Below are 9,004 nucleotides of genomic sequence, written 5' to 3' on the forward strand. Positions count from 1 at the left end.
TCGCTGCTTTTGGTGTATTTTGTGGTGCCACTTACAGGCCCGGCATATGTACTACAGCGTCTCCAGCGGGTCGAGCGGTCTCGTGTGAAGGGACACGTTTATTGAGCCGTATCCGTGTGAACGGAAGATTTTTTTATATCGAATTCGGTTCGTTAGCGTTCCCGTGTAAATGGGGCCGATATCTCTATTAAAAAACGTAATGGATGCACAATGGCTGTATCTTTAATTTGATATGATTCATTTGGTGCAATGCTGACTCAGAACTGACCATTTTGCCACTGATATACTGCTATGATTAGCCTGTAGCAGCTAGCAGCGGAAACTGATCCTCATTTGAATGATCCTGCCGACTGTTAATTCAGTTTAACAATGTCAAACAAAACCTTAAGAGCCCTATAAGTCATATTTACTGAGGCCTCCCCCCTAAGAGGAAGTTATGTCCAAGTATTTTGGACGACATGTGAACTTGGGCTGCTAGCTACGTGCAATTACTCACTGTTAGCCTCTGTGTTTAGTGAGCTTCAAAGTTTGTTCGCAGACCTCCCATGTAATTCTCTACTGCTTTATTTCGCTATAGCTTCATCATTTAATTTCTCAAGACCCTGCTTAAAGTTATTATTATTATGTCGTTAGTGAGAAAGGACCATGCATAACATACATTAATCTCAAATATAGAAGAGCTGACTTATACCAGATTTGAGCTAATAGCTCATTTCCATCTGAGTAAGTAGACTAATATAACTTAAGTGTAATAGAGCTAAGGTACATGTAAAAATGAAAACAACAAACATTTCCCAGCTGACTAAAAGAATGAGCTGGAACAGGAAATATAGTCCACTAAAGTCAAACTCTTTATGAGCCCATCTTAATAAACCTTTTTATGGAAACTACCATACTTTTTGCTTTAAATGTCGTCAGATATTCAATCGATTAATTCAGAATAGTTGTATTAATATTGTTTGCAGAAGACAAGGTTATCTTATGGTTGTCATCCATGTTCTGCAGCTGTATTAAAATACAACAGCAATATAACACAGTCAGTGTAATGGCAATGCAGCTGCAGGGAGTTGGCTCTTTTTCACATGCAAGGCACTCAGTTTTGCAGTTCACATAAATCTTCACTCGCACAGTGTGGGGGTGCGCTGAAAACAGCTACAAGGAAAAAGCACATAATTAATATTTAAATTGTTATATATGAATTCATTTATCATCTCTCTGAGTTGCTGAGAAGACATAACATATTGCAAGCTACATAACACAAACAACAAAAAAAGCTCATGGAGTATTGTGTTGCCGACTGTGTTATTTATTTAATCCACAGGTAGAGCTGAGTTATAGATCTCATCATCTAAATAAATGAGGAATTATTAGGTGAATTAACAAGGATATGATAACGTCATTTACGCGTCCCAATTTCAGACAACGTGGGAAGAAGATGCTAAATTACTCCACTCAGAAACCGCTCCTTCCTTAATAGCATTTCCAATAAAGGGTAATAACGTTTGATTAACCAGAACGCGCTTCCTTTGGGAGGAAAAATATTAGGTTGAGAAATGTGTTTATTTTTAAACTGAATAACGAGGGATATTTATCCAAGATGGAAAGCCTGGAAGAAATAGCCCGCCAACAGATTTATTTTCTCACATGAATACTGAGTCACTGCTAATAAATACAAGTACTGTGAAAATATATACGTCTAAATATATAATACTTTTAAATGGCAACCATATGAATCATAAATGTGCCGCAAACCTGAAACCAATAGAACAGCTGTACAAGAGACCTATCAAGGTGTTTGACAGAAAGCCAAATTCATACCACCACTGTACCATCCTGGAAAAACACAATTTAAATGTTTAACATGGACTGCCCCCCCCCCCTTAGGGGAATTCATCCACAAAAAACACACAGGACGCTGCACTAGGTCAGAAACCAGAGGAGACTGTGAGGTCCACCGCAGACGGACCACTTTTGGACAAAATGTCCTCTCCATTAAAGGCAGCTCGTTGTGGAATAGCCTCCCAACTGAGATACAGGATTGTCCCACTCTCAATAGGTTCAAAGGTCAACTCAAAGAATGGTTGAGAAACAAACAGACGTACAATCACCGCTAAATGCACTTTAACACAGGGGTATCTCCTCTTGCACTTTATGCATCTCTTGTATCATCTCTTGCACTTAATATGTCGTTGCTGCTATAGTGTACTGCCATGGTAAATGCTTGTGTATGCTGCTCTTGCTCTTTTGCATATCATGTATTTATGTTTTGATATGTTTATAAATGTCATGTTCTTATATGTTGTATGTCAGGGACTACAGGTGGAAATTAGCTCAAAGCAAAAATCCGGCATATTTACACTTGAAGCATTATTTGTCTAAAGTGTTCATTAATGTGCATTTTCCCTACTCAAATAAACGATTAAATAAATTAAATAACTAAGACAGAAATAGAATAAATAACCCGTGTTATCTAACTGTGTTTTAAACAATGTGGAATATACTGTATGCACAATTGCAGGTTTGTTAGCCTGGTATTATGCATTTCTTTCTTTGCATAAATGACATGTCTCTAAGGATAGTTTTGAACATGTTTAATATTTGTAAATCTTTTTTATTTTAATTTAAAACACACCCATAGCACATCCAGATTCTCTTTGGATTATTTGTGAATTTTGACAGCAGCAAACGTATCATATGTTGTCATGCAGAAATGTACTTATCCAATGAGACTCAAATAATTTCAGTTAACTTGACAATACTGTATGTCAAAAGAAACATGACTCCCTTTTTCTGTCTCCATTCATAAACGCATGATTATTGACCAATCTCTAAAACTTGCTGGTTTCATTCTTCCCACCCCTGGGCAAAGAAGAGCAAATCGATTTGACAACTGTTTTAATAACTTTGATCAACTATTGACACTTTGCAGATGTAACTGTAATGAACCACCTTAAAGTTATATTGTATTATCACTTGCTCCTAAAACACTTTGTGATAGAACTTTGAAACAGGCAATATATCCGGGTTTTGTTCAAAAGCATGTATTTCTACTCGATCTTCTGCACATGGGAACTGCTGAATGGTAAAGCAACTAAAACACTTGTTTAAGATTAGATACAGATTGTGGGTAAAAAAGTAAATCAATAAAAGATATCTGTAAAGGGACACAAACTCCGGACATCTGCACCAATATCAGATAAGCCATCCCTTCACCTCACACCCTGATGTGACCTTTCAAAATAAAAGACTCCTTGCATTGGCACCAAATGTGTGTGTTGCAAAATCCTCCATTTTGACCGTAAATCTTTGGACACTAACATCAAGTTGCCTGATACAAGATTCCATGAATTGAACCAATTGCGTCGAATAACTTATTCCCACTGGTGCTATATCTCACTACAGGTCTGTCTCAGTTTGAGTTAAACCTGAGAGCTCACACAGTTTGACTCGGTAACTCAGACATGAAAACATGAAGACAAACTGTGGCCCCTGTGAAAGGGGTCAGATCTCAGATCTCATGCAGATGATCTCTACGCAGAACTTCCCATCTGCTCTGCCATGCGGCCCTGAGGTCCCAAGAGAGTGCTTAAACAGACTGTCCAGAAATTAGGAGTGCAACCCAAACTCTCTTGATGGAAAGGAGAAAGTTGTCTAGCAGTTTCTCAACTACTGCCATGACAAAAGAGTCACGAGGAAGAAGAACAGGCTTTCTAACTGTGTGCTTGGAGAGTGAACTGTCAATACTCCACCAATCAACTGGGTGCTTAAGTTAAATGTGAAAAATGACTGCAACACTATCCGACTCACTGGAAAAGGCATTTTCATTGGACCTTTCAACATAACTTGAGGAATGCTGTACTTGGTGAATGCTATGAAGGGTAAATCAAAAGGATTGTGCCGCATGCTCATTACTCAAATGCAATCATTTACTTTTCAAATGGACTAACTATAACCAGATTGTACTGTAGCTGCCAGGCACAGGTATTGTAGAAAGTGAGAAGTTTCATTGTGGCACTAAAAGTTAAAACTACAAGTCTGATGCAATTTATGATGTAGAAAATGTCAAAGTACCCTGATACTAGCATTGATGTTTTCCATGAATAGTCTATAGAGTAAGGTAATCAAAAAGCATGTAGTCAAGGTATCTTATATACCTGTCGCTGTGCTTTTTCCATATCCGACAAGAGCCAATTGTGTGTGCAACCAAATGTATCCCTTTTACGATTATAAAACATTAAGCCAAAAATACAAATATATTTGACGTCCTTATATGTGCCATTACACATGATACCATATTTCCTGTAATCCACACCTCATCCTAAACTCTGCCTCCCCCATTTCCAAAGTTCGGATCATTGATTGGTAACTTTGACGCCTGGACCCTGGCCCCCAGCCAAAAATGATAACTGTTCATATGGGACGATGGAGCTAAGTGCTAAATCAATGGGGCCAGCCTTTCTGATGTGGATATAGCGTTACCGGGAAGGCCAGTGGCACGAGGTGGGGAAGATGTGTCCCTGGGGAAGACTTTTGGAGACACACCACCACCGCCAGCCCAAACTCCAGTCTGGGGGTTCATCATTCACACGATCAGTTACAGTACCTTCGCAGAGTGCTCGTTTTGGAGGAGTCGCCGTTACGTCACGTCAATATCTTCTCATGTGGTTTAATTGATGTGACAACGATTATTCTCACCAACAGAATGGGTTGACATCTTTTATCCATTTAGGGTTAGGGTTTAAGGAAGTTCTACTGATTTATTAAATTGGTCAACAGTGTTGGTATGTGGAGTATTGTTGGGAAAATGTAATGTTCCTTCTATGTCAGAGTAGCACATGATAACAGAGGCCCTACTGTACGTAGCTGTGTACGTAGCCGGAGGTATGACTACATGGATGACGCTCATGTGTTGAAGTTATGATAGCTATGTTCCAAAGATTGGCATGATGACACAGCCCCTAGAGAGATAGGCATATGACTGTCATGTGTATTACGCAGGCCTTAGCTAATCTAAACTAATGTCAGAGTACTGCTTTGAACCAGTATTACTCCATCTTGTTGACTGTAACACCCTCTCTTGTATATAAGCATATCAAGGACTCTACTCAGGGAACTATTTGTCCCACGCAGCTCTGTGTGTGATGACTACTTCCATTCTTGCAAGGATAATAAATACATGTATTCTGATATTGAAGATCAAGCCGGTGACGAGGGATATTTTTCTAACAAGTATGTTCCTGTAAGTGTACATTTTAGAGAGTGAAAGACAGGAATTAAGTTCAGGTAAATAACGGGGCCCGTTGAGTTTGATTCGCCCGCAGCTGCGAGGTGTTTCTTTAACGCCAGGTTTACGGCTAGTCATTTTCTCTCAGGAAGGTTTCTTACGGAGTAAACGATCTGGTATTCCCTAGGTGGCAGCCATGATAAGAGCTTTTGGAATGTACTAGATGATAAGGGAATTAGCTTCAATGCTTCCTTTGTTAGCTCCTTTAGCATAGCATACACATGAAGGAAGATAATGCCATCAGACTCTTCCTTGCAAGTGACGCAGCATTCAGACGTTCAAAAAAACAACCAATGGTGACCGAAAAAACCCAAGATCTTGGAAGAAGAATTCTCCAAAATCTGCCAAAGTGCCAATATCTTTTTAACTTTTAATATTATGTTACACAAGGGGAACTATGCATTTTACGCTAATTACTGTAAAATGATCAAATAAAGTCAACATTTCAAGATGTTTAAACTCAGTTGGAGGGTGTTTCTTACTACGAGTGGACAGCAGGGTGAGCACAAGCAACGGAATGAAGTATTTTATATTTCAATGGTGTCCATGTTTATATAGCATGCATAACAAAAACATGATAAGAAGGTGAAGTATCTTAATGCGGTGAAATATCTCAATGCACTTTTAGTAGTTCATCTACAGCAGACGCACACTAATAATGATGAAAGCGCATCATACAAATATCACTCTATGTAAGTGCAATCAAATTATTTTAGCACTGCTTTTGTCTTTTCCTAAAACCTGATGAATTCTCCTTTACGTCTTTCCTTAACCGTCTGAATCTTTTCACTTAAATTAAAGGAAGAAAGGTTACAAAAATAAATGGGATGTGAGTTTTTTGTCAAATCCAGAGCAACAAAGGACAATTATTCATCACATTTTCCTGTCAAGTTGCCCTATTTTAACAAAGAAAGGTCATTTTCCCAACCTCAGTTTCAGTTTCAAATGATTCCCGTCTTTACAGCAATGCCTGCGCTGTGACTGGACGTCTGCATGATTGTGATCAGGGCTTGTTGATCATTAGGGCCGCACGTTGTTGTTCACGCTAAATTAGCTCGCCCGTCCCAAATGGACATTACGTGCGCACACAATGCCAAACTGCGCTGTTGGGGAGGAGTCTGGGTAATGTTGCTGCCACATTAAAGTTGTTTCCATCATTAGAATCACTGTTGCTTATTTCCCCTGTGAGTCATGAGTTTTTGTTTTGAGGGATGTGTCTATCAACGTTGGATGTGAGGCTCAATTGTAATGTTGAATGGTTATGTGTCAATGATTATGTGTCCCACTATATGTCGTATTTTTTGTCTGTTTCTTTTATCTGTTTAAATTAAAAAACAAATCCCATGAAACACATCGACGAAAATGAGGATTTAGGTTGCAGACGACATTACCATTTGCCAAATGAGCAATTTCTTAAATAACATCACAGTATTTGTAATCAGCCCCGCTGCCAGGGTCTCTGTCTCTTACTGTGATAATGATGGCTGAACTGGTGGGTTCAAATTAGCCATCGCGTATATTCTTCCCATTGTGTTCAATGAAATGGATTTCATGGGAAGCCTAAATGGATATCATGGAAAGCCAAAATGCATTTGGCATGGTCTAAAGCATTGCCTTTAACAAAGCTTTACAAAGAATCTTGAGCTGTGACTAAAGTTAAAATCTCTAAAAATGATAACCTCTAATAATTTGTAAGAAAATATCTGTTGTTCATTGAAGAATGAGGGTATAAGGGTAAACATTGTGGGTTTTGCAAATGTGACCTGCCCCACCGGGGAGGGGGGGGCTGCGATAATAAAAGGGGGTTAGGATACTTAACGCTAACCTGGGTTCCCCAATACGAGCCCTTAGGACAAGTCACGCAGATAAGAATAAAAGGATGGGCAGGGACGCGGCCTCAAGTTCAAATGTTTACAAACGTTTATTATATAAATAATCAAGTAATAGTTCAGTAGTACAAAATGCAGATTAAAACTTATTCAGCTTTCTCAGTCGACACACATAAGTCCCACGATTGAAGGCTGGCTCTGACAAGGAGAGAATAACTATAATAATTACAATATCACACATAATGATAGTTAAAAAGTGATTCTTCTGGCCAACTGCTGAGGGTTTCCCCAAAACCACAATATCACCACGTGTAGCTGTATTCAATCAAACACTCTCTGCAAATCACCCATATCTGCATGCAAAAAGTGCCCAGCAAACCACATGCTCCACTCCACAGTATGGCCAGGATCGTCACTGAAGAAGTATAAGCACAGAGACAGTATTAGACCTTGTGGGACAGAGTGGGTCGTTACAAAGAGGGTGCTGTCGCTTTAAAGATTAAATCACTAGTTTGTACACAATACAACAAACTAGTCAATAAGCAAAACATAGAAGGTAGGCAAAACGGTAGCAAACTAATCCTCTGATGCAAACGCATTCACTCAATTATCACCTCACTGGACACCTCTGCAACGGTGATTCTCTGCACAGTCTCTGCTGGGGCTGTCAAGAAGCCTCGTATAGGGGGAATACACGCCTATCAGCCAGACAACGATAACTGGAACACATAGAAAAAGATGGATCCTGAAGTGAAATTACCAATAAATGGACAATTGAGGAACACAAATATGTCATTTGATGCCTCCGGACTGTTAAGGGCATGGCTATTTCTGATTCAACTTTGGGATTTGTGCATCTATATTTACTTTCTTCAGCCCTAACCTGCTACCCTAAGGACCCCCCTCCACTAAACAGCTCTGGGAACATAAGGGGGGCCCTAAAGAAGGGGCATCTAGCAGGCAGACTGAGCAGTTGTGCCTGGAAACCTGATAGAGCGCCCCTCACCCAAAACTTAAAATACCAGCAGAGATCAATAGCTGCAGCATGTTATCTATTGTCCAGCAGAGTGTCGTCCGTCCAGATAGATACCCAACTCATCTGCAAAGGATCTGCAGTAGATCTCTAACTGCAATCAAACATGCACACAAGTAAGTGTGACTTTCGGTGATTATCAGCTCAAATCACATCTATGGGGAATGGAAACGTGTTTTTTTGGACCTTTGGGTTAACAGGCTTTTGAATATAGGCAACTACAAGCTGTCAAAACAACACATTTTCAACACCAAAATCCCACTAGCTTAGATGTCTCTTGACCTTACTGGGTACGATGGCACTGGCTGTCGCTATGACTTATGGCATTAAAGGCATGTTCTCCGTAACATGTATAACATTAAGAGGAGCTTGCACACATAGCACGTGTTTTTGGGCCCTTCAGTCAGCAATCTTCTTGTTGATATTAAGAGGTATTTTCTAAGCCTTGCTAAACTTAAGACAAAGTTATTCCAAAGTGTGGAAGTCACTCTTTCTTCAGTACTTGTTGTCATCTCCCTTTTCCTATTTCATTTTAGCTGACTGTCAAATTCCCCTGAGTTCGTTGGAGGTGATTGGATCACCTGTTGTTCAGGGTCTGGGGACTGGCTCCTGATTGGGAATTGAAAACAGCGTAGTCCATTTCCCCCTCTTGGCCAATCAGGGTGTGATGATGCCTTTTCTTTAAGAGAGGTGGGTAATTGCCTTCCTTGAATGATTGCACAAAGCAGATATTGTCAGCAGAATCTCTGGAGTTAGGGCCATTGTGAGACTCCTTTGCTCTCTTATCTTTTCAGTTTTTCCGATTAACTTAAACTTGAATATTAAAGAAGACCTTTTCCACGAGGTTACCTGCATCAG

The sequence above is a fragment of the Gymnodraco acuticeps genome, unplaced genomic scaffold, assembly GCF_902827175.1.
Source record: "Gymnodraco acuticeps unplaced genomic scaffold, fGymAcu1.1, whole genome shotgun sequence".
In the NCBI taxonomy this organism is placed as follows: domain Eukaryota; kingdom Metazoa; phylum Chordata; class Actinopteri; order Perciformes; family Bathydraconidae; genus Gymnodraco; species Gymnodraco acuticeps.